The sequence below is a fragment of the Dipodomys merriami genome, unplaced genomic scaffold (assembly GCF_024711535.1).
Source record: "Dipodomys merriami isolate MVZ:Mamm:240054 unplaced genomic scaffold, mDipMer1.0.p SCAF_5, whole genome shotgun sequence".
NCBI classification, from domain to species: Eukaryota; Metazoa; Chordata; class Mammalia; order Rodentia; family Heteromyidae; genus Dipodomys; species Dipodomys merriami.
In genome coordinates, this window is record NW_027206068.1 from 71,753,291 (window position 1) to 71,781,250 (window position 27,960).

The following is a 27,960-nucleotide window of genomic DNA, read 5'->3' on the forward strand; positions in this document are numbered from 1 at the left end:
CAAAACTCAAAATCGATGTAAATTCACGAAACAAAACACAGTCCTGTAAAATATTTTGAGAGAGCATAATGATCTAGAAATACTAAAATGGGAAATACAGTACACATTTTAAAACCAAACTATTTCCAATTTGTAATGTAACTAATTTCTTATCTTCCTTTATTTCCAGACATTTAAATTTCTATTTCTTTCTACAATTTCAGAGAAACTTGCTGTGGGCACTTTAATCAAATATGGGTCTTGTCTTTGATTTTTGCTCTTGAATTATGACTTCTCATTCATTGTGCCAATAATTTAACTTGCTCTGTTTATTTCATGCAATTTCTTCCAGTAAGAATCTTCAAAGAAATCCCCACATGAGTCAATTGAAATATACTTTTAAATTTATTTGGCTAGATTAATGCATAATATGACTTTCCATATAATGTTAGATAAGATTTTCTTAAAGGGTTTGCAGAGAGTCTGGGTAGATATTGAGATCATTTTCGTTTAGCAAGTATCTGAAGTCAACGAATATTTCAATTTTGCTGAGGACCAACTGGTTAGTCTTCAACTATTTATTCTTGAAACTTTGCAGTTGTCTAAGAATTGTCTGGAAAGTAATGATGAAAATAGAACCAAATACAATAGGTGAGCAGTAGAATTATGCTTTAGATTGCCTTAGAGAATTTTCCTTTTCTCTCTCTCTCTCTTTGTCTCTCTGTTTCTGTCTCTTTCTCCCCTCTGTGTGTGTGTGTGTGTGTGTGTGTGTGTGTGTGTGTGTGTGTGTGTGTGCATGTGTGTACATGTGTACATGTGCCAGTAGTGGGGCTTGAACTCTGCACCCAGGCGCTCTTTAGTTTTTTTTTGCTGAAGTCCTGATCTGTTCCTTGAGCCACAGCTCCACTTACAGTTTTTTTTGGTGGTTATTTGGAGATAAGACTCATGGACTTTCCTCACCCAGGCTAGCTTCAAATGGCAATCCTCAGCTCTCATCCTTGTATTTAGGATTAGAACATGAGTTACTCGAACCTGGCCAGTTTTCTAAAATTCTGATAGATTACACAATCTCTAGGGCTAAAGGTTTGTATGTGAGACAGATACAATAGTCTATAGCAGTCACTTCTTTGTTCTGGGCTTGAGTTGACCCCTCAGAGAAACTTGGGGGCTCTGATATCTCACTGGGGTGTCCAAGGTTCTTGTCATCTTCTGCTCATGAATTCTTTCAACGTGGTGCCATCCTGTCATTCTGTAGACTATCTAGAAAGGATATCCACCAATGACAGCCCACATGCACCGTATAGCCCACCGCCTTTGTTAGAAAATGAATACAGCCGTGCCCACCTATGTTTTAAAGAAATTCCAACTGTTTCCATATTTTATATAACATATACAGAGTTTTCTACATGTAACTGAGACTGTTTTGACTCTTTACAGAGAAAATTTGTGCATTTGAGGTTCACCTCATGATTAAATTATACTGTGAAAGAAAATGAGTTGGATGTTTATCGCAGCTTTATTCAGATAGCTAAGATATTGAACCAACCCAGATGCCCCTCCACAGATGAATGGATCAAGAAAATGTGGTTATATTTATACAATGGAATTCTATGCCTCCATCAGAAAGAATGACATTGCCTCATTTGTTAGGAAATGGAAAGACTTGGAAAAAATTTTATCAAGTGAAGTAAGTCAGGCCCAAAGAAACATAGGTCCCATGGTTTCCCTTATTTGCAATAACTAGTATATGTCTAGGACAAGCAGAAAAGGTCAAAAGCTATGAACATATGACCATATAAGAAGATGCTAAGTGAAATGAACCCCAAGATAGGGACACAATATCTTTTTCCTTTCTTGCTATTGTTTCTAATTTATTTATAATATACCATGTGATTTTTTTTTTGTTTCTTTGTATGTTCTTCCCCCATGGTATAACCCCTGTTTTCACTGTATTTGATGTCGGTGCCCTGCATCTTGTATATACATTTTTCTAATTTGGAGAGGGGAAGGGAAATAACAAAATGCTGAAATAAGAATACAGGTTGACCCATTGTAACAATGAGATGTACAAGACACTATGTTGAAAACGAACTTTACAACTTGTGGAGGGGGGGGGGAGGAGCTGGGGAAGTGGGGTGGGAAGGGATGGTAGGGAAAAAAACAAAGGGGGGGTTAACAATGCTTGATAGGAAATGGACTCATTACCTTACTCACGTAACTGTAACCCCTCTGTACAGTATTTTTACAATAAAAAGCATAATAAAAATAAAAAATGTAAACAAGAAAAAAAGAAAATGAGTTGGAAGAATACTGGGATGACTCACTTATTTTCTCCAAAGGGTGTATATATGCTTTTGGTGGTTAGAAAGTAAAATCTTAGTTGGGCGCTAGTGGCTCACGCCTATATTTCTAGCTACTCAAGAGGCTGAGAACTGTGGATCATGGTTCAAATCCAGCCCGGGCAGGAAAGTCCATGAGAGTCTTATCTCCAATTTAACACCAGAAAACCCGAAGAGACGTTGTGGCTCAAGTGATAGAGTGTTTTCCTTGAGCTGAAGAGCTCAGCAACAGTGCCCAGGTCCAAAGTTCAAGCCACACGACTGACCAAAAAAAAAGGTAACATCTTAGAAACCACAACCTTAGCTCTTCTATTCTTTCACTATGATTAATTGTACTTCCAGTTGTTTTCATTGTTTACACCTTAGTCTTTGATACTTCACTGAGAACCTAATTCCCTTTAACTACATGCAATGAACCTATCAGTCACCTCCTCTTTTCATGAACTGTCCCATCTGGTTTAGAAGCCAAAGTCTATTTGACAGTTTCCACAAGTGATGCCCACTTCTGCATTCTTCAAATGGGTACAATTTCATATTCACTCAAAATGGATATAGGAGAGGGAGAGAGAAGAGAGAGAGATACATTGCATAAGAGAAAAGAGAGGAAATAAAACAATATTACACATATTGATTTGAATATTAAACTGAATTTTAAAATCGATTGTGGTACCATTAAATTTGGGAGCCTTTGGATTATGTGTGCATATAAAAAAACTTGTAAAAAGGAAAAATGAGAATAGTCTGTATACTAGAGTAAATACTCGTGTGGCTTACTTGTGTGTATCTGCATTAAGGATGGAAGAGCATACTGGGCAAGTCCCAGGAGCAGAGCGATTTGCTACAGTTTGCAAATGCCAAGGCGAGACAGTCTTCACTTTGACAGAGGTGAGATTCACCTCAGTGTGATCATTATAGCTTTGATGAGCCTACCTTGCAGAAACCTCTGTATAAGAACTTAGGCTAATGGCTGACCTACTCTCATCGCCAGTTAATCCCTTTAAGTTACTGAAATAATTACTCCTATTTGAAGTACATAGGATCTGAAGATTTTAAGTGAGAGAGGTAAGAATCATAGTTATAGGGAACACGGGACCATAAAAAGGTCGTTTGTGTTAGCAAATTAAGAATCAGTGGCAGTGTTACCTGCTGTCAGATCCAGTAGCTCTTGTGGAAACCATGAGGCATGAATTGCTTTACTAAACGTGACTTCTCATGTTTCTTGTCATCCTTCTGCGCTTAAAGGGTTTGAAATACAAGGAACTGGAAAGGGAATGGAATACTTACCACTCTGAACTTCCTAGCTCTGCTTGCACCTCTGTGCCTGCCTTTTGCTGGTTTTCAGGACCCCTCTACTGGAATATTTCGAAGATTTGTTGACCTCAGATTTTGTTTTATAAACATGGCATTTGAGGTAACTGTGATGATGCTTCTTATATATCACCAACGTAAATACTTTGTGAACAAATCCATGTGAGACTTTTGCTTACATTGTTCATAGTACTGTAGAGTATTATCACATGCTATATTGATCTGGATAGGCAGAGTTTCAGATTTGAAGATGACCTTTGAGGTTTTCAATTCAACCTATTCATTAATGGGGAGGGGAGGTGGTGAGGAAATTTAGACATTAGAAGGGAAGTGGTTTTCTCCAGGTGAACAGGTGGGAGGAATAGAATTCACATCTTTTGCCTGTAAATCACATATACTTTCCTGCCTTAATTCTACATCACAATTGGGGTCATCCATCCTGTCATCGCTTTCTGTACCCCTGAAACCAAAAGCATTCTTCAGCTTCCCAATCAAGCAATATCAATCAATAGCTTAAGTTTCTAATCCCTTTGCTGGTTTAAATTTCCATTTAGGCTGTGGCATTTTACTTTTCACATTATTTATTTCTCCCTCCTTCCAGAAAAAAAAGCACAAATGAAATTATTAAAGATGTCTCTCATTTAACATAATGCAGTATTTGAAAGCCACATCACCAACACTCTTCTGAAGATATACACTCATTTTAAATGGTACTGATTTCATCTGAAGGCACAGAAGTCTTGTCACTTGGTAAAATATCTCGTGCAGTGGGAATCTCTTTTTAAAAAGGTCACCCATCTTTGGGCTTTAGTGAATCAATGCCATCTATTCAGGGATGAACTAGAACCAGCCTATTCATGACAGTAGATGGACATATTTATAAAAGCAACAGAATAGGTCTCTGGGCGAGGGGTGACATAGTTTTAATTTGTATTGAGTTGGATACAGCCTTATTTCATCTGCACAGATGAAGTGATAAAATGTCAGCTGAAAATCTGGAGAACGGGAAGCTTAAGGCTGACAGCAACAAACTAAATGACAGAAAAATCAGTGGATTAGGCAGGTGCCAGTGGCTGCTGCCTCTAATCTTAGGTACTCAGGAGGCTGAGATCTGTAATGAAGGTTGGAACCAGGCTGGGCAGGAAAATCCATGATACTCTTAGCTACAATAAACTACCAAAACCTGCCCTCCCCCAAAAAAGCAAAAAACAAAACAAAACAAAAAACAGAAGTGGGGCTGAGGCTCAAGTGGTCAAGTGGTAGAATACTGGCCTTGAGAGAAAAAAGGTCAGGGACAGTGCCCAGGCCCTGAGTTCAAGCCCTCCAGGACCAGAAAATAAAAGAGAGAAAAGGAAAAGAAGTGGGTACAGTGATCCTCACAGGACACTATGTAGGAAATGAACTTTACAACTTGTGGGAGAAGGGAGTGGAGGGTGGGGAATGGGTAGGGATAGCAGGAGAAAATAAGAGAGAGGGTAACGGTATTTGACAAGAATTGTACTTATTTCCTTACCCCTCTGCACATCACTTTTACAAAAAAAAAGATTTACCTGTGACCACATCACTGTCCCAAGTGATCAAAGACGCGAAGGCTACGCAATGGTCATGCTTTGTAAGCAAGAACATAAAGGAACTCTGAGACAATATTAACAGAACACATTCTCACAGCCAGAGGTCAACGGTATGTTCTGAAGAGGTCAGTTTGTTTCATCAGTATGCTCTTAAGGTCACTGTGGTTCAAATGTTTTAAACATATCTTTTAAGACAAATGCCACATTAAATGACAGTTTCTTATTATTCCTAGCTCTGTAAATTCTTAAATTATCTTGGTTTCTATCCTTATGGATTGTGAATGTACTATAAAATGGCATTATTACTATGAAAAAAGAAGCTTTGAGTTTCAGGGTAATCCATTAAACAAAATAAAATCCATTTTTAGATTGAGGAATACCCTTAGTTATTAATTAAGTACATGGTTTATCAAGGTCAAGTTTAAAATTAAAGGCTAGTGGAACACAATAAAAATGTAATAAATATCAACTTGTTATTCATTAAAATTTGATTTGGAGAAATATTCTGCTTTGTTTTTCTGGCAGTGCAGATTCGAGCAACAATATAATTGGTATGATTGATGGATTCATCATTAAAACTTCAGAATTACTTTTCTTCATGGAGTAAAACTTCCACACTTCTTTAAAAAGGGTTATTATTCTAAACAACTGCTTCCATCGTTTTAACAGTCTATAGCCCAAAACAATAAGAAAAAGAAAACAGTCTTTCAAGCAGTAATAAGATTACATGACATGTAATAAAGACAAAAAGAAAAATTCCAAAATGCCATTACTACTGGATTTAGATATTCAAGTTTAAGAGTACTCAAAATCTCTATATCAATTCAACAGGAAGAAAACAAAGTTAATCACATTTAGAAATCAGGACTCATCAAACTGAAATCCAAATGCAACCCAAAGGTTATGACGCTTAAATTGTCAAAATGTGTGAACTAATGGCATATTTGTCATGGGAACTATGAAGTTATGAGATGAAATTCTTTTTTTTTTTTTTACAGTGAAAGCAGGGGTTATACCATGGGGGAGGGACATACAAAGCAACAAAGAAATAATCTTATAAATGTGTTAGAAACAATTGCATGAAAGAAAAAAAAAAACATTTGAATACATATCTTAGGGTTCATTTCCCTAACATCACCTTATCTGACCTTTTCTGCTTGACTCAGACATATACTAGTTATTGCAAATAAGGGAAACCATGGGACCTTTCTTTGGGCCTGGCTTACTTCACTTAATATAATTTTTTCCAAGTCTTTCCATTTCCTAACAAATGGGGCAATGCCATTCTTTCTGATGGAGGGATAGAATTATGAGATGAAATTCTTATTACTTGTCTTCATTTGTGGAGAGATTAATTTGCCAACAATTGATTGTGACATTCAAGTGATAATTTTCATCTCTAAATTTCTGTTGGTTTATGTAGGCACCCTTAACTTTTTCAGATTTCCTCTCGGCTTTGTGATTTTTATTTTAAATTCCAGGAACTGTTTGATTCCTCCTTTCTATTTCTTAATGACTCACATGTTGTTTAGTAATGTGTTGTTCAGTGTTCATGTTTTCCTGTACTTTCTGTAGTGTCTTTTGAGATGCTACTTAAATTCCATGATGGCCTGAGAGAACACAGGAAATTACTGGCATTTTCTTGTATTTGTTCAGTCTTCCTTTATGTTTTTAAATGGGATCTATTTTTGGGTGTCAGTAACTCAGACGTGTAATACGGGGTCTCATTAGGCAGAGACCTAGCAATTGTGATTTGAAGCCAACCCAGGCTGAAAACTCCAGGACTATTATCTCTGATTAACCAGCTAGAAGTGAAGGTGTGGCTTAAGTAGTAGAGTGCCAGACTTGAGCTAAAGTTAAGACAGAATGTCCTGTAAAGCTCCAAGAAAAACAGAAAAAGACATGTTATCTGTTTTGGAGAAGGTCCTATTGGCTTCTGAGAAGAATGTTTATTTTTCAGTTGTTGAATAAAATACGTGCTCCGTAAAAGTCTTCTCAATTCATTTAGTCTAGAGTGTTATTGAATTTTGAGTATTCTTGGTTGATTTTTTTTTCTTTTTCTGGCTTTGTCTACCTATCTATTGGTGAGATTGAGTGTGTTAGTGTTTATTTTTTGTCAGTCATGGGGCTTGAACTCAGGGCCTGGGCTCTGTCTCTGAGCTCTTTTGCTCAAGGCTAGTACTCTAAACACTTTGAGTCACAGCTCCATTTCCAAGTATTTTGAGTCTCACAGGGACTTTCCTGCCTGGGCTAGCTTTGAACTGTGGTCCTCAAATCTCAACCTCTTAAGTAGCTAGGATTACAGGTATGAGCCACCAATGACCACCCAGGAGTTGGGTGTTTTGTTTTTCACTATTATTGTGCTGAAGTCTATCTGTGAAGGTAAATCCAAAAGTGTTTGTTTGCTCATTGAACCATGTAAACAACTGTAATTTTTTCTTTATACATTCCTTCCTTTATCAAGGTGAAGTAAGATTCTTTGTCTTTTCTGATTGATTTTAGGTTGAATACTATTTTTTATCAGATGAAAGAATTGCTACTTCTGCCTGTTGTGGGAGGGATAAGTTCCATTTGCTTAGAAAATCTTTTCCCACCCTTTCATTCTATGGCTATATTTGCCTTTGTCTTTCACTGTAAATCTTTCTTTGTCATGTAGGTGTCAAATAACTGGGTCTTGGCTTCTTAATCCAAACTATCATTCTATACTATTTTAATTGGCAAATTCAGATCATTTAACATTCAATGTTAATGTTGAAAGATATGCTGCTTTTCCCTGTCATTTTGTTGGTTTTTATGATATGTGTTTCCTATTCCTGCTGTGCTAATCTACTTAGCTACTATGGTTTATTCTTTACTGTATTTTCCTGCTTTACTTTTCTTCCTTTGTGGATAGAATTTCTTTAAGTATATTTGGAAGTTCTTCCTAAATTCCTTTAGGTTTTGTGGATCATGGATGGTTTTCACTTCTTCCTTGATTATAAAGGGTAGTTTCACTGGTTTGGATGGTCAGTTGCTGTCTCAGGGTTGAATTATATTCTTCTGTGCCCTCCTTTCATTGAGAGGTTGTGCCGGGAAATCTGCTGATGTTCTTTTGGCTTTACCATTGGGAGTAGCTTGACTCCTTTCCTTTTCAGTTTTTGGGATTCTTTATTCAGAATATCCAGTGTTGTGGTTAAAATGTATCTATGATCTTGCCTGTTTGGTGTTCTAAAAGCCTTTGCCATACAAATGATCCTCTCTCCAAAGTGGGGAAATTTTCTATTATTTCAGCAAACAGGACTTCTGCCTATGCCATTTTTGTTCAGATGTGATTTCCTCCACTGCTCGCTGCATACATTAACCCAGCTTCTTCTTATGTCAATAAAACAGTGAATCAAGTATCTATCTAAGACTTATTGCAATGCCATTGCTGTGGGGACACTTTAGAAAGTCAATGATATATTTCCTTGCCTTGGAAACTACATGCCCATTGGGGAAGAGAAACCATTACTAGACTCAGGCTAGAGTTTACTTAGCATGGGACCCTTGGGGGACTTAGGGTAATATCTCAGCTGAGCTTGGAAGTCTATTTACCAGGCAGTTCATGGCTCCAAGGGGCATGGGCTGGGGATGGGGGATACGTTAGTGAATTCCCCAAGTTCATCGATTCGTTGCACTTAATCAGACAGCTACAACTAGCTTCTTCTCAACATCACTTTTCCTTTTGTCAACCAGGACCTATGGCTGTGTTCACCTTAGCTATTTTTGCATTAAGAAAGTAGTCTGAGACACCTCCCCCTCTACACCACACTAAGTTCTATGGTTAGCAGTGGTTCTGTCCATAGATGGCGCTGTTGGGATGTAGTAGGACACTGGGGAGGTTCTCTGTTCACTAGGTAACAGGTGTAATTCCCTTGAGTTCTGTCAGAAGATTGTTGGGAACAGAGCAGACCTGATACCTAGGATGCACCTCTCACTCTGGTTTCAGGCTGGAGACATGATCACTCACTTAGACACTAGCTTCTTCCATTGCCAGCCCCCATTTGTCATGAGTCTTCCTGGGAGCTTTGACTGTAAACTAAATATCTTCTTTTAATAAGATTACTGCCTCAGGTATCTCATTACAATGAGGATGATAGCTGGAAAGGAATCCTGAGGCTGAATCTCCTTTGCTACTCGGCTTGTATTCTCAAAAAGTTTCGCTAACGACTTTGATCGTTATTCTGTGTTGGTCCTTTATGAAGGTTGTATTTGGGGTCTTCTCAAGCCTTAGTCTTTACTGGCAGAGGGGCAGTAATTCTTAAAAAGGGCGTGATTCTAGGACCCTCTGTGAGGTCTTTATGGTCCCCAAACATTTTTTTGTGATGAAACCCATTATTGGTGCTTTTCAGTGTGTGAATATCTGTGGCAGTGATGCAGTGGCAACGGTGGGCAGAGCTTCTGCTGCATGCAGATCAAAGCCTTGCATCAATCCTGGGGTTTTCATATTCTTCACCTCCTGGTCTCAGATAAAATGAATAAAGTCTTCCATAAGACTGTCCTGATAAGACTGTCCTCAAATCCATGTATCACTTTTCACCTTTGGAAACATAGCAATTTTTCATAAAATATTGCATTCATATTCCATGGGTGTCTTAACTCCTTTTTGTGAAGAGACAGGATGGACGCATGAAGTACTTCTGTTGCATTTACTTCTGTTGGTTTACAAAGACTTTCTCAGGAGAGGGACTTGTAACTCTTGTAACTTATAACTTGACAGGGTAATTCAAGTCACTTCCAGGAAAAATAATTTCTACCCTTGCAATGTGACCCAGCTAATAGACAAACTAAGGTTATCCCAACTCAGGTGACTTTAAGAAAAAACAACTGACAAGCTTGGTTGGGAAGGACAAATTTCAAGTAGTTAAGTAACGATTAGAATTCTGGGAAATGTTTGACTGTCACTTGGAGGTTGACAGCTTCTCAATATTTAAGGATCTTCCTGAGGAGATTGGTGGAAAAATTAATGAATGTGGGTCTTGGATACTCTGTCATGAAATTCTGTCAGCATTTAGAAGATGTTCCAAAAAATCAAGCATGGAGAATAAAAGGTCCGTTCGAGGCATAAGCTAGACCAATAGATCTCACAGTTATTAAGTATTAAAAAATGCATTGATGCCGGGCGCTGGTGGCTCACGCCTGTAATCCTAGCTACTCAGGAGGCTGAGATCTGAGGATCGCAGTTCAAAGCCAGCCCGGGCAGGAGAGACCGTGAGACTCCTATCTCCAATAAACCACCAGAAAACCGGAAGTGGCGCTGTAGCTCAAGTGGTAGAGCGCTCGCCTTGAACTGAAGAACTGAGGGACAGTGCCCAGGCCCAGAGTTCAAGCCCCACAACTGACAAAAAAAAAAAAAATGCATTGATGTGTTAGGGATTTCACATGGTGACTAATATTTTAATGGCTACTACTCATTAGTTGGGTATAGTATCACAGATTAACAATCTAATGATCTAAATGGCTATAAAAATACTTCTGCCTTTCCTAATTCAAATTTCTATGAGGTAGAATTTTCCTTAATTATTTCAAGTAAAACAGCACATTCTAACCCTGAATAGAGGATAGAACACATGGTGAGGATTTCCCATGGGTCCTTTCTCCCTAGAGAGTCTTTGCAGAACAAGTCAAGATTAGGATACATCTTGTGGCTCTCCATCCCACTTATCCATTGGATGGCTAGGAAAAGGATGATACAATGAGTATTTTGATCCATTGACTCTCTGGGGTGTCCTGGCCAAGAATTTTATTTCTCCTTTGGCTACCTTAAGTTACTATTCATTCTAATTGGATAGTAGACTGTCCTCTGAAATTCCAGGCACCAGACAACAACAACTTTCATATTGTTTACATATTTATTTCCTTCCTTAGGTGCAGTTACTAAAGTAGAGAGCTAACAGATTTCTTGTTGCTGTTTTGAGGAAAGATGGGAGCATTGGTGTTGTTTTGGACTTGAGATGTCATTAGTGTCCTCTTTAAGGAAGTATTGCCGCTCCATCGGTTATTAGGGTCTGGGTCTCTGAAGTAGCTTAGATTTGAAAACAAGATCCAAAGTTTTCTATCTGGTGGCTGATGCTCACTGCTAAAGAAGTCTTCAGATTTCTTAAGCAAGGCAAATAATTGGTTCCCATTTTTTAATCCTTCTGAGTATCATAGTCTATTAGCTTTGATAGACAGATGTTTGTGGGTTAAAGTACTCTGGGTATTACTGCTCTGGCCTTTCTTCCCATTACAATAATGGCCTGCAATGCAATCTGCCAGTTAGCCTAGTTCATGCCAGTACAGCCATGATTTACACTGTTACTTAGTTCTTTGCAGCCTACAGAAGACAATCATTATCAATCTCCTCAAAGTATATAATCCTCCTGTATCCCCTGTGTCTTCCTTATTGTGTTAGCTAAGGACTTGTTCTCTGGATCTTCTTTGGAAATATAATCAGAAAGCAGTTTTTCTGATATTGAGTCATAAATCCATTCTAGTATTTTTGCACCACCAAATTGTTTGTTAGTATTTTGCTAGCGTCCACAATACTTGTTGTAGGACAATAGTATATCTAGGTTTCAAAGAGTGATCTCGGAAACATATTAGGGCTAGCTAAGTGTCCTTGCCTGGACACTAATTGCCAAATCATAGGGGAGCCTTCTTATGTTGATCCTTTCCTGTATTCACATTCTAGTACTTTCTAGAGCTATGCCATTAAGATTCTACACCATGGGGGCTGGGAAGGTGGCTCAGTGGTAGAGCGCTTGCCTTGCATGCATGAGGCCCTGGGTTCGATTCCTCAGCACCACATAAGCAGGAAAAAAAAGCTGGAAGTGGTGCTGTGGCTCAAGTGGTAGAGAGCTAGCCTTGAACTGAAGAGCTGAGGGATAGCGTCCAGGCCCAGAGTTCAGGCCTCATGACAGGACCGTCCCCCCCTCCCCACCCCCGGCCAAAAAAAGATTCTACACCATGCTATCCACAGATTTCTGTATGTAAATGCATAGCCGTGTCTTCTAACCTTGAATGCTCATTCTGTTTGGAGCAAGGGTTATATTTCTCTGCTGAGGCTGTGATGTGACCTAACTCCCACTTTTGGTCTGTAGGCAACTGAGTTTCACATGGGTGACTAAAGGACAACACCTTAGAGCAGGGACTTGTTCTGCTAGAGTGTTTTCAGGGCATCAGGACACCCAGCCCTTTCTTGTCCAGCAGTAGAGATGGAGTCACTTGTGCTGACTCGAAGGGCTGAAGGTGAGGAGGTTCAAGAATCTTTGTTCACTGGCAGCCACCAGCAGCCTCATCTCCTGAGCCCAGAACTTCCGTGGTGAAGCTCTCAGCTAGGGCCTGAGCCATTTCTTTTTAAATAAATCTGTTCCCTGTACAATTATGGGTGGGGTATGATTTTCAGCTGTGTCTTTTTATGACTGCAAGGGACAATAGTTGCTTTTGTAAATTTTTTGACCTGTACATTGTATCTGAGGTTGAAGTGGACTAATTTTAAGCCTATTTTCAAGACTCCTAAAGAAGTGAACAAAAGTAACCAACACTACAACGTTCAACATTTTTTTTACTCCAAACTGTTTACTGCCAGTCCCTGCATTCATCTATTGGGTCTACTCCATTCTAGTTTCCATGTGTTAGAGTCTAAGTTCTTGGCATTGGCCGCCGTGTGCTGGTGAGTGTTTCCACTGTTACTTCTGTTCAGAATTCCAAGAAAGTCCACCCAAAGAGTTGGTCTTGTATGGTCCATATTTATACCAGCTTTCTTGGTCAGGATTTTGCTAGAAACTATCAACTGAAACAGGGACATGTAAAGGGTAGCTTATTACATGGGAGTGTCTGAAGGGAAGAAGAATGAGGGACTGGGAAGAGTAAGCAAGAACTAGGAAAAGCCTATGCAAAATATATATTCACCAGTGCACCCACTGTGGGTGATAAGGGTTGGAACATGCTGAGATCTTCTATGTGTTATGTGCATTGGAGCTTTAAGACTTCCCACTTCAGGAAGTCTCAACAGCTTGACCAGGATTGCTGTGGATCAGGCATAGAGTAAGGGAAGGCAGAGCAGTTGTGGTAAGACTCTGTGCAATTATTGCTCATAAGGATATGCAACACCACAGGCTGGAGGGAAGCTGCGATGTCATTGTCAAGGTCAACATCTCATTGCTACTGACCCACTGATTTTCTCCATTTTATACTTTCACCACCACGGCTATCATCTGGGCATTATATTAGCTCCATTGTGCTGAAAAATTTAGCACCAATTTCCAGCTGATTGTTTTAAAATAATTCTAATCCACATTGTACAATACCACTTGATAATAAAGAATGAAAAGATACAAGTTGGCTCTGGAACCCTTTCAGAAGACATTTTTAGAGCTCTGTCATACCATTATTTTCAAGGATATAATTTAGTGAACTTGACTTGATTCATTTGACACATTTCTGTTTTGGAGTTAATATAGGCCAGGCACTATGCCAGACATCTGAAAGCAAAAACAGGAAAAAAAATATAAAAAAAGTTTTCAGTGCAGAGGATGTAGGCATGCAAATAAAACCTTTCAGAGCCATGAGAGAAGTACAACAGAAAGTAAATATCCCCAGATCACAGCGTTAGACAGGAAGGAGAATCCAATACAGGTCATGAAAGTAACTGAGAATGTTTTGCAAGGGAGACAGACTTTGAGGTGGATTTTGAAGGCTGAGTCAAGCCTGGCTTATGGAGAAGAATTGCATTTGCAAAAGCACAAAATCATCTCACTATGGCTTTTTCATAATGTAGGCTGTGCTTGTTGGAATTGTGTTGATGAAAGTAGAAATATAAGATTTAAAATAAAAATAGGTTTTAAATTGACTATACCAAATCTCATGGAGTGCACTAGAGTGTTCTTGTCAGAAAACAGCAAATCTGAATGTTAGCTATGTAGAGGACAAAACAAAGGAGCATAATATTTGGCTGAGAGATTGCCTAGAAGATGACTACTTGACAAATAAAAGGATAGTCACAAATGACAGCAAAGGGAGACACATAAATGGGATTCGTAGAGATATATGTGGAACAGAAACACTAAAATTTAATTAATCCAATACTAAGAAGAAGGGAGTATCACTATTTCTATTTTGGTAATTAGTAGGAGAAAACCGTAGTTGGATGTTAGAAATCAACGTACGTTATTTTGAGATAGATCGAGATCTTGGTAGAATGACCATTAGAAGAGGCAATGGGATGTTCCCTGTTTTTAGAAGAGCTGCTTCTGTCATTTCAGCCACAAAATCATGTTAGAGATGGATAGAGTCATTTAAAGAGTTACTTCCTTTTATTAGTATATTCAAAAAGTACTTATTATCACATGCCAGGCACTATTTTGGGGTGCTAGAATTCAGGATTGAATAAAAGCAAGCCCTTTCTCACATTAGAGGAAAACGGGATGAAAGGTTTACTTAGCTAGGCTGGTCAGAAAGCTAGATGGAAGAGTCGCTTAGGAGTTAAAGTTGAGCTGAGTTCTGGGGAAAGGAGGAAGGTAGCTCAGTGAATTCATGTGTGATGCTTTCCCATTGCTGGTGCGGAGAAGTCAATAGCATAGTGTAATAAAATAACACAAACATACCTCACGGTTTCAGAAGTAAGATGTCAAAAATATCTCTTACAGGGATAAAATCAAGGGGCAGGCAACATACTGAATTTCTTTTGGAGGTTCTAGGGAAGAATTTGTTCTGGGTTTCTTGAGTTTCTAGAGACTGCCCCTTTCCATGGCTCTTGTTCAAGGCCAACGTTGTTAGGTCTTTAATTCTTTTTCCTCTTCATAGGTCTCTCTGGTTCATTTATCACATCTCCTTCATTAACGGGGTCCCTCTTGCTTCTGCTTCATAGGTTCCTTGTGATTCTATGGGACCAACTCTGATAATTACCAATCATCCCTCCAGTCTCAAAAAATCTGTACATCTGCAAGGTGTCACTTGCTCTGTTAGGTAACATGTTTATAGGTTTGGGGGATAAAGACATGGATATGGTTGAGGGACAGTGTTTTCTCAGCTATCTATGCTAATGTCCATTCCACACAATGGGGAAAATGTAAGCTTGGGGCTTATTCCATGAGCCAGAGGTCAATCATTACATCTCTTTAATTCATGCTATCTTCACACATTTCTTGTTTCTAGCTATCTCTCCCTAATTTGAGAGGTTTGGTGCCCAAACCTTTGGTCAAAACACAGAGCTCTTTTAGGTAAAACTACTGTAGTCATCTTTAAAACTATTTCCTCAATTCACTGTACATTCCTTCAGCCTTTTATCTTCAGAGAGTGAAGCCCTGTTGAAAATGAAATTGTTTCATGGGAACTCTCTATTTAAAAGTTGTTATGTGTAATTCTGGTCGGTCTTGGGTTAATTGTCTGTCTACATCCAAATTTCATTTCATGCTCTCTTCAAAATCCAGATTAGCAAGGACTTCACCAAAGAAATCTATTACAGTGATAGCAACAGAGCTATTTCCAGACCTATTGATACCTACTGTCACTCTTAATTCATGCAGAGGCAAGCTCGATGGTCAGAGTGGCCTCGAGACCAGAGGACTGGATGAAGAGAACACATCCACATCAGACCGAAAAAGTCCTAACAGGCAGAGTTAACCCAGAAGTGCAGGCAGGGAAGGCTCTTAAATGTTCATGGACCTGAATGGCTGATACAAAAAGTGATACTGCCTCCAGGAGAAGGTGAACAGGAAAAGAGAAAGAAGAACTGTAGGGAGGAACCACAGAAGCAGTAGAGAACCACAAGCTACCAACTCCTTCTACTGATGATACTATGTTCTCAGGAAGCTTACTTTCCCAATACAAAGGAAAAGAGGAACTATTGCCCAACAATTCTGCCCAAATTCTGAATTGGATCAGGAAAAAAAATCATATGTAACAATGCTGCTGTAAAAAGGAAAGAGAAATGAAAAATAAACACTGGAGCTGCTTCAGTCTTCACGAAAACCAAACACCAAACAGACTAGAATTTGTATTGTCATACTCTAAATGGAATTAAGTGACCCCCAACAAGCATCTAACAGTTTCTACTATGATTAAATATAACAAATTAACTAAATGACAAGCTAGGAAGGAGCAGATTTTTTTTGTCATGAAAATAAATGTATAGTGAAAGAGGAACTTAAAAACCATAGCTTTCATTTGAAATTACTGCTGAATGAAACTTAAAAAAACACTGACCTCTCTTTTGTTCTTCCTACATAGACCTTAAAATGACTTAATGGCTTCAGTGTGATTGGCTATGTTTGACCTGCTTATCTCCTGCTGTGCTCGCCTATGAATCTTCCAGCCCCACAGCCTTCAGACTGATCCCTGCACCTGGTATCCCCTGTGCCCTTTCTTGTCTGACAATCATGATGCCCAAGAAAGATAAAACGGAGAAGAATACAATTACACTCTATTAACTTTTAATGCACTATATGAGACAAAAAATTAATAATATATTAAAAAGACAAAATAAAAATTTAAGTGCCTCTTAAAAATTTAAATTGCTGACTAGAGAATAAACAATAAATACAGGAAATGGAAGTTCCTATGAAAGGTAAGCAAGATGCTTATTGTGAAAGCTTATTTTCACTAGAAGAAAAGAGAACTGATTTTAGGGGATTTTAGGAGCTATATCTGTAACTCTATATATTTGAGAATTCCAAATTCACACTTAGGCAGAAGCTGAATGGTTTCTCTTTGGATTTTCTTTCCCAGTGATGGCTAAGAGTTAAAAGTTGTCCTGGGAGAACAGGGTCCCATAGCATTGCATTAAGCGGCATTACATGACATTGCACACATCACCTTTTTCAAGGATTTGCAACACAGCTGTTTATTCACACATTTTTGTTACTTGAGCACCTTGTGTGATATGTTCCTTTGTCAATTTTATCCTGAATGGACATGTGATATGCTCTAAATCAGAAACCTCTTCAATATTCTCACAGTAAATAACGTGGCTACCTCCCGCTGCTTTTGGTCTACAAGGAAAGCCAGTAGAAACTCTCAAACACAAGTGATCCCATACTGTCATAGATTAATGATAGAATGTTAGAAGGCCACATCCCAAGAAAGGAGAGGAAAATTGTTCCTTTTAAAAGACATGGGAAAAATCCTGTGCCCTCATGTTAAACTTTCATAATGTGGTAACACATTTCTTGGGTGTCTTTGATTTGTAGGACTTAGAATGGTCTTCAGGGTCTAGGCACCATACTTTTTGAAGCATAAATGTCTATGGAGACAGGCCATTGTCTTCCTGATATTTTCAGAACTTAATTTGGCAATTTGCTTCCAGGTGTAAAAAAGTATTCTTATTTTCTGCTCAGAACTAAGTAGATGGATACAAGCTGGTCTGCCTGGAAGTTAGGGAGTCTCAGGCAGCTACAGTTGACTCTCAGTGGTACAAGACCTCTGAGAAAGCCAGGGAAATTTGATTGTCCCAGACAAGTGATAATTAAGAGGGGCTTGGATTGTGGCTTAGTGGTAGAGTGTTCGCCTTGCATACACAAAGCCCTGGATTCGATTCCTCAGTACCATATAAAGAGTAAAAGCTGGAAGTGATAGAGTGATAGCCTTGAACAACAACAACAAAAAACTCAGGACAGTGCCCAGGTCCTAAATGCAAGCCCCAGGATTGGCAATAAAATAAAGGAAAAAAAGAAATGAGAGGAGTCATAATGATGAGGCAGGTGGTACATGAGGGCAGAACATGAGATTATTTCAGTAAGTACGCATAGAAAATATTGCAATGCCCATAATTTATGAACAATAAAGGTGGTTATGAAAAATCATAAGGAAAGCTGTTAATAATTTATAAAAATTGGAAATAGTACAAAGTTTTATTTGTCCACATTTAATATTATATATCTCAATGAGCTTTCTAAAAATAGACACACTGTCAAACTTATAGTATACAACAGAAACAAAGTTAAAATGAAATGGGATTGGTTTGAGTTTATTAAATTACAAAAGGATGTGAACATTTTGAAAACCTGATTCTCCAGTGATTTCTTTGTTCATCAAAGTGAACTACTATCTTTTATTTAATTTCTTTTGAGATCACATTGGATCTAGGGAGATAAGTTTTTATTTTCTTAAATTTCATAGGTGGAATTAATGGTCTTCTAGTAAATATTATTTTTTCTCCTCCATTTTGGGGACTATATAGTAAATAACAATATTCCTTGGTTTCTGATTGAAAGATATTTGGACTGACATTGTACATGAAAGGAAAAAAGAGGTATGAGAGGATAACTTGCACAAAATAAAGATCTATTTCTCCCTGGAAGTGTATGAGAATACATCACTGCATATTTGGAAATTTCTTATGACTCAGTGATTACTCAGGGTACAAAAGACAGTTACAACTTGGTTTGTAGAGATAGGGAATATTGCCCAAGGCAACATTGGTAAGATTTTACCTTAAAAAGCCAGAGATGATAGTGACACCTGTAATTGTAAAAATCTGAGAGACAGGGGAAGGTTGATTGTGGGCTGAGTGTGGTTGGTCTAGGCTTAAACAAGAGACCCCCGAGGAAAAATAACTAAAGCAAAAAGGGCAGAAGCCATAATGATAGTGAAAGAATTCTTTCCTGGCAAGTGCAAGATCCTGAATTTCAAAGACAATTGCAGCACCTAAGCCTTTTTTGCCTGTGTGTGTGTGTGTGTGTGTGTGTGTGTGTGTACTATGTACTATGGAAGTCAATTCAACTTAAATACAGCATCTTGAGGGTTTCAGAAATTAAAGCAAAGAACCTAAACATAATTAGCCTCCTATTTATACCTTTTCTTTCTTAACTACTAGGTATTAACAGGTAAAATTTCAAGGCAAAAACAACTGAATTTGAGAATAGGCTTCTATTTTTAATAGAATCAAAACACTGAATATTTGGGTAAAGCCTTTAAAAAGTAAATGTAGGGTGCTGACAGTGTAGCTTAGTGTTAGAGTGCTTTCTAGCACATGAGGACTTGGGCTGTATCCCCCACCCCACAACATAAATAAATAAAAAAATACATGAAGTTATTAGATATTGGTTAAATGCTTTGGTTTTGGTGGTTCTCTAGGCCAGAGCATACTCTTCAGTCTGTTTAAATTCACCTGGCTTAGGCCAGGGGTGGAGCTTTATGCTAGACTGTCAAGGCTTGAAACTCTGTTCTCAGCACAGCAAAGAAACAAGAATAAAAAGAATAACAGAATAAAAATGCCAAAAGCATCCATTTCATTCATAAAGACTACCTTTTACAAACAGAAAATTCTATACATGCTATACACATAGTGTAGTAGCATTGCTATATTATTTTTTAAGCAAACACATTATTGACTCCTGAGCTGAATAATAAATTTGAATGTGATCTTAAATTTCCCTCCTCTTGTAAGGTGTTTTGTGTCAATGGAAAATTCGATGTATTATGGTTACGAGGAACACACACAGCTCATGGTGAAATGAACTATAAACTTGAGCCAGTACTTCAGGGTTTTGAGTAGCTGTCTTATGTGCACCATAAACCTCTGCTGACCTTGTATGAATAACTGGCTTCACAATCCAATGATACAACATCACCCTACATCTGTAGCTTGTTGAAAACCTCTGAGCAGTAACCTAGTAGGGTGACCACATTTTCTTATTGCTCTGCATCTACTTAGGAGTTGAAACTGTCACATAAACTCTTCCCCAAAGATGGGTTGATTTTAAGCTGCATTTAACATTGAAACACATTTCCCATCCTGGGAAATCAAGCTAGTGATGAAACCTCTCAATGTTTAAAAGAGTGGCCGCCTGCCTTTTAGAATTAGATTTTAGGGAGGTAATTGCACCAAATGGTAGTTTTATCTCCAAGTGAAATGACTTGCAATGCACAAAGTGTAAGATACCTGAAGATTTATCTGACATTATGATACCTCCGCAGTGGCACCGGGATCGAATGACAAGTCTGCCATAAGGAGAGCAGCATTGCTCTTTCTGAATACTCTACATTTGTTAATTAAATGATCATTGCTGAGTGCACCTTCTTCATGAATATAAATTACTAGCCCAGCAAAGGGCTCTAGCTGTTCACCATCCTTTATTATGAAGGATTTTGAACGGTACAAGGAACTCATTTTACCCTGCCTCTTGACACATATAAATATTGCTTTATCCAACACTCAATGTTGTCCTTAAGTAACTGTGTAATATTCAGGATGGATCTCAGTAAATATAAAAGCTCTTATCCTCACTTGCTGAGTTCTTTTTTTTTTTTTCTTTACGAGGCATTTGTTGTCAAAAAAATTCTACTCACTCAAATTCTTTGATAACACATTCCAGTGATTATTATACATCTTTCAATGTTCTATTGACCACGACTGACATATTATTGGCTTTGACTCTCATTGACATTTATTTCTGATCTGGCATGATAAAACTTGTATATTATCACAGAAACGAAGTTTTCATTTCAAAGTAAGTTTTCAAACTGGAAAAGCAGCAATTAATTTCAAAGAATAAGTGGGGCCAGGCATTAGTATGGATGCCTGTTACCCCATACATGGAAAACCGGAGGAATGGTTCTCAGTATATTTGCAGCAACAATTTATGGAAAATATTTTTATGTACTTTAATAATTTTACACTATTTCCAACTTTTCCAAAATTACCAATATTGAGAGAAAGTACGGGCATATTTTGCCAAGTTAAAAGCCATTAAAACTCATTATTGTCAAGAAATCTACATAAACAAAAGTTATGAAGTAAATGACTATTTCTATGTGAGATAATATTTTGGAGTGGATAAATGCTACAGGTGTCAGAACAAATTCTATTCTAGTGAAATCCAAAATGCATAGCTAATTAACAAGGGCTTATATACGACTTTGGATTTCTATTATAAATAAAATTCCTAATTTGTTATGTTCAGGAGGTTAGTTGCCTTTAATTGGAGTGACTGTATGCCTCTAGCAGTAGTTGTTATTGAATAAATTATATCCTCAATTTAATATTAATAAATAAATGTACTCTCACTGTAATACCACTGTTTTTAATTCATACACTAGTGCCAAAAGAGCTAGTTTCAAATTCCTCTAATGTTTTCCCATTAAAAAACGGTACCAAGAGAAGTTGAAATAGTCTTTATTGGAGAAGGTAAGGACTTTTCTTTAATGCTTATTTTGATAATTAAAAATAATAAAACATTGGATTCCATATATATTTTCCATAGCGAGTAATGATTATTTCAGTAATCTAAAATTATCGTATCTTTTCTTTCTAGAATCTCAGAATACACTTTATTTTGGTATGATCCACTTTACTTCTAAACAGCAAAACAAATGAAACTGTCTTGCAATTAATCTGCTGAAGAATTCCACACTGTGTGCAAAACTGAGTTTGGTTTTCATTTCCTTACTATTGATGTTTGCTTTCTGTTTGAATTATCCTGGACTCACAGAGTGAACTGGGGTCTGAGGCCTCTTGTTAGTATTCTTTTAGTATTTGAATTATATTTTTCTTCTCAAGATTGACCAAACTCATTTGCAAGTGCAGCTATTCTTTAATATTTTCATATTTCTTGTGATTAGAGTTTTTTTAAGCAAATTAATTTATTAGTTCAAGCACTTTAGAATTTCTTTTCTTTTTTACTTTTTTTTGTCAGTCATGGGGCTTGAACTCTGGGCCTGGGTGCTGTCCTTCAGCTCTTCAGCTCAAGGATAGTGCTCTACCACTTAAGCCACAGTGCCACTGTTTTCTGGTGGTTTATTGGAGATAAGAGTCTCATAGATTTTCCTGCCTGGGCTGGCTTCGAAGCATGAGCCTCAGATCTCAGACTCCTTACTAAGATTACAGGCGTAAGCCACTGGCTCCTGGCTTTAGAATTTCTGTTTTGTTTTGTTTTGTATTAGAAGTCCTTATATTTTATAATGAATTAGAGATTTTGCTAACTGGTTTACATTTGTAGCTAGGTGATTCTGTTGTCATTACATTTCATTTATTGAGTTATAATTGTCTTTCATTTAGTGCTATATACTCCAAATGTATGTTTTTTAAATCAATTTTGACAGTCATATATACCTGTGAAACCATTTCTACAATCAAATAAATTAAAATATTTCTTCAAGTTTCACTGTGTCCATACATAACCAGATGGTCAATTTGGAAAAAAAAATTATTAGGATTTTGATTGTCATAGCATTGACTTGTAGATCTGCTTGAGAATATTTACCATCTGAGTTATTCTGAACATCCAAACCCATGAAAATGATGACCATTTATTTAAGTTCTTCTTATCTCAATTATGTTTTGCAGTTTCTTGAAGTTATTATGTCCCATTTATTCCTTCATATTTAATATTTTATGATACCACTTCAATGGATTTACTTTTAAACTAGTTTTCCAATCTTTGCAACTAGGGTCTTAGGAAACAAGTGAATTCCCTTGCTTGTCCTCAGGATAATTTCATAGAGTCTTTGGAATTTCCCCTACATACAACTATATTATTAGCAGATGGAAACAATTGTATGTCTGCTTTTCTTAGCTTTGGTACTTTGACTCTTCATTGTCTAGAACATCAGCTAGAACCTTTGAAAGTATACGAAATGGGTGGGAAGGTGGCTCAATGGTAGAGTGCTTACCTTGCATGCATAAGGCCTTGGGTTCAATTCCTCAGCACCATATAAGCAAAAAATGTGGGAAGTGGAGCTATAGCTCAAGTGGTAGAGAGCTAGCCTTGAGCTGAAGAGCTGAGGGACAGTGCCCAGGCCCAGAGTTCAGGCCTAACAAATGATTCCCCCCCACACACATACAAGTATACAAAATGTTTCTACAGAACAAAGCATCTTTGTCTAGTTTCCAGTTTCAGAGGGAAACAAGTTAGTTGTATATCATTACATACGATTTTAATTTCTAGTTTGCTGAGTGCTAGTTTTTTCTTCTGTCACAAATAGGTGCTGGCTTTTTCTTTTTCTTTTGTCTTTTTAGCATATTCCAAATGTGTTTAGTTTCAATTTTATAACAACAGAACACGATGTTATTAGTGTCCTAACATAAAATGAATTCTCTCTTTTTACAGTAGTCATAGGATGAGGGGTAGTTTTTCATTAGCTTTAAGAATAAAACCTTTCCTAAAAATCTTACAAAATTTACATATGTTGGTAAAGTATTGGTGCTGGCTTTTTCTAATGCTTTTTTTTCTGGTGTCTTTTGAAATAGATGCATGTTCTCTTTTATTCTCTCTGGGTGATTTATATCACCCAGTAGGCCTTGGGAATATCTCATCTACTTTAGCATTCACTGGCAAATTCTACCTGGTCACAAGTTAGCACAGCATCCACTAAGTAAAAAATGGGTTTAATTTGCAGCATTTTGTAAGGAATTCTGAATCTATATTCATGAGGAATATTTCTGTCTTGGGGGAGAGGCATTACACCATTGATAGGTTATGGTACTTGATTCTGTTCCTTCCACTTTTGAAACTTTTGAAAAATTGTGTGCCAAACTTTGCCTTGATTGTTAAATAGAATTGATGACTCAGAAATCATGTGCACCTTGTGTTTTCTTCCAGAATTTTCTTTTTTTTGAAAGCTTGTACACAGTACACTTTGGTGTATCGTTCAGTAAATGTTGGACTTATCCAGACAGAGACAATGTTATACAAATCTTTCAGTTTTGATAGATGTTCAATTCAATTTTCCCATTAAATGCTACCTTTGCTAGTCTATTTCTTTGAAAAATTCCTTCATTTTAACCTTCTAATTTGGAACTCTTTTATGATGTACACCCATTTACAATTGCTATGTTTCTGACATATTATTGCTGACATTACCCCATATATTGAAGCCTACTCCTCCTGGTATTCATCTCGGCAGTATAGTCTTCTCATACTAAAAGTGGTGCATGTATTTTACAACATATTTACTTCAACCTATTTACGTTTTCCATTACATATTGCAATTTGAAATGCAAAGGCAACATGTGATTCATTTTTCCTGATCTGTCAATCTCTGCTTTCTAAGTGAAATATTGGACTAATTACATTTAATACAACTTTCAATGTGGTGATGTTTAACCTTAAAATTTGATGTATTTATTTTCTCATCTGCCTCTCTTTTTCATTCTTTCATCCTTATAGTTTTTATTAAAATTTTTTTTATTGTGAGAATACTGTACACAGGAGTTACAATTACATGGGCAAGATAATGAGTACATTTCTTATCAAGCATTGTAGCCTCCCCTTTGTTTCCCCTTCCCATCCCTTCCCATACTACCCCCTCCCCACACCCGATCCTCCCCACACCCACCAAAGTTGTAAAGTTCATTTTTCGACATAACGACTTGTACATCTCATTGTTGCAATGGGTCCACCTGTGTCCCTAGTTAAACAATTTGTTTTTGCCCTTCCCCTCCACAAATTATACCAACATCAAATACAGAGAAAGCATGGGTTATACAGTGAGGGAGGGACATCAAAGCAACATAGAAATCATCTTATAAATATGTTAGAAACAATTGCATGGAAGAAAAAAAAACAAAAAAAAAACATTTGAATACTTATCTTGGGGTTTATTCCCCTAACATTAACTTATTTGACCTTTTCTGCTTGACTCTGACATATACTAGTTATTGCAAATAAGGGAAACCATGGGACCTATGTATCTTTGGGCCTGGCTTACTTCACTTAATATAATTTTTTCCAAGTCTTTCCATTTCCTAACAAATGGTGCAATGTCATTCTTACTTTCATGCTTTGTAATCTTCCAGCTCTGAGTCTTTGGGCACCCAACTTTCAATTTCATTTAATGAGGAAATCAACTCTCAAAATGGTAAAAGCAAGGCTTCGGTCACCTGTTTCATTATCAACTATAATCTTGAGAATCTGAATAAACGTTTGAAGAAATAGTATGACTTACAGTCAGAGGCTTATCAGAGTGTCTCTGTAAAAAATAAGTACTTAGTTTTGTTTAAAGTAAATGATTATGCATGTATGCTTTTGATGGCCAAGGTGGTCAGAAATAACTGGAATATAAGACATAAAAATGAACAAATCAATTTGGAAAATCTTTTCTTATTTTTCAATGATAGAGTAAGCATGAAAATGTTCAAATTAAATATTCTGAATACTTTTTTTCTGACTGTGGTGTTGTAGAATAGTGAAACTATTTGCATAAGGAATTGAGTTTGATACCAAAGATGACTGATTTAAAACACAACAAACCTATGTATAGTTGTTGATTATATGCAGTGCTCTCTGAGAAAGGATTCCATGTGATATGTATGTCACTCTAGGGATTTATTTTATGGCTTTGTTTCTGAGCTACGGATTGAAGTCAGGGTCTTGCTCTTGCCAGGCAAGTGCTCTTCCACTTAGCTAAATCCTCACCTCCTTTATTTTATGTCTTAAGCAAATAATAATAGTAATAATATTTTTGTGCCTCCTGCACTCATGTTTGGGGTACACATATATGTCTTTAAATGAGACTAAGGAACAGTAACTGTAATGGGGGATAAAACACTAATTTTTATGTTTATTTGCTTCTTATATATTAAGGAAATAATTTTATGGGGTTTCTAACTATGATTCCTTAAAGAAATCCTTTTCTCATATTCATATTGAGGTAGAGATCATGGAGTTCTGAGTCCTATGTACCATGCCAAAGCCTTGACCATACATGGAGGAGTAGGGTCCTGTTAAGGGGAATTTCATCCTTTTACATCTTTCCTATTTACGTTTGTTGGGAGAGGAGTGTGAAACCAAGTATCTGCAAGAACAGAATTTCTCAACTTTATGCAAAATGCTTATAATGTTTATCTTCCATAATATTCTTCTAAGAGTCTCCTTGGCTCTGTGTATTTGCTGTATCCCAGTAAACTGGGTTCTGGGCCAATTTCAGCTGGGTTTAATAAGCAGGTTAGGGTTGGTACCCAGAGGACATAATATCACTGCAACCCAGGGGACATAATATCACTGACCCCTATGTCTTTAGTAAAGGATGTCACTCAGAGAACAAGCAGTCCCTAATGAGGGAAGTATGTCATAACCACAGAGATAAAATATAACCAGGGAGGGGCTAGCAAGGTGGCTCAGTGGTAGAGCGCTTGCCTTTCATGCATGAGGCCCTGGGTTCGATTCCTTAGCACCACATAAGCAAAAAGAAAAAAGCCGGAAGTGGTGCTGTGGCTCAAGCGGTAGAGCACTAGCCTTGAGCTGAAGAGCTGAGGGATAGCGCCCAGGCCCAGAGTTCAGGCCCCATGACCGCACCCCCCCCAAAGAAATAATTAGGGAAAAAATGTAAGGAAATATTCATGGATGTTCATAAACATTTGAGTATATTATTAGTGGAGATGCTTATTTTATCTCAAAGAGCACTGAGTCATCACTCGTCCATGTAGCCTAAAGAAAATGAATCAGAATTCCATTTCACATGAAGTATATGTGATAGGAATTACAGATTTGGTCATTTTCAGATTTCTACAAGTTGTAATAGCAATGGCACATGCTAAATCTGGTTCTTTCAAGCATCTCTCCTGTCCTCCTTCCCATCCTTTAGTCCGGAATGTAGAGACACATTTCACTGAATCAGTCACGGTGGAAGCCTGCTTCCTGACCACATTCTCATACACACATCTTCTATATGGTCCATGCATGGTGGAGATTGACCTTGTCCTAACAACAATTTCTGTGAAGCAGAGTCTAAAGATCTTGAAAATCCTGTTGTGTCAAGTGCTGTTTGTTCTATTTTAACTTTACAATCAGTTCATAGGTGATCACTGACAACCTTGGCAGTTATTCAAGCACAGAGCTAAGTGCACAGAAGGTGTTCAAAATAATAATTTTCAAGATGAGGGCACAAAAATAGTTTCGTTATATAAAGTTATTTGGAAAGGGGAAAGCATATGCAGCAAAATGGTATTTTTCTGTAAATTTAAGGCAGATCTAATTCCCATGAGCTTATTATGTCCCATAACCAGCAATTATCAAACACTGACTATGGAAAAGAAACCACCACCACCAACAACAACAAACACAAGATGTTGCTTTGCTTTAAAGGATCATTAGTTTTCTTAACATAAGTAAACTTGTGTTCTGACTTTTTACATGGTTAATGTACTTCATTGCAGAGGTAACAAAAAATTAAATTGTAATTTTAAAGATAATCTAGCTAGCCAAAGCAGAGTGAAATGGATAAAAATAAAAGACACAGATGTAATTTGCTACAAAAGTATAGTGAATTAGATCTCAGGTCTGGGAAAGTTCCATGACAGTGATATATGTATGCATATACACACACAACCATTAAGTTGCACATGAAAAGCACTTCATCCTTGTCAATGGTAATAATCTCTGAAGCTATGAATTATTACACTAAATTTTCAAATGAAGAAACTGGGAGTGGGCCTGGAAATGGTTCAAGGTCCCATTGATTTCTTTGTCTATACATGTGCGAAATATTGAGAACTTTGGAAAAGTGTCCTATAGACCCAACATTACACTTCATCATGACAAGCAATGCAAGCAACACTTTTCATTCTATTTTATCCCTGTTCAGGCAAAGTAATGCCTTATAATTATTATCTATTATGGAGCATTATTCAAGAAACACTGTATTCCACTAATTAGCATGGTCAAATTTTATGGTTTTCTAATGGATCTAATGGGAAAAAATGTTCTCCAATAAACCAAAGTGGCTGAAGATAAATGTGACCCATGGTTCCTTTCCTTGGACTAGTAAGACTATAAAATCTGCTCTGATATCATTTCTTGATTTTATTTGTATCACTGAAGTCGACT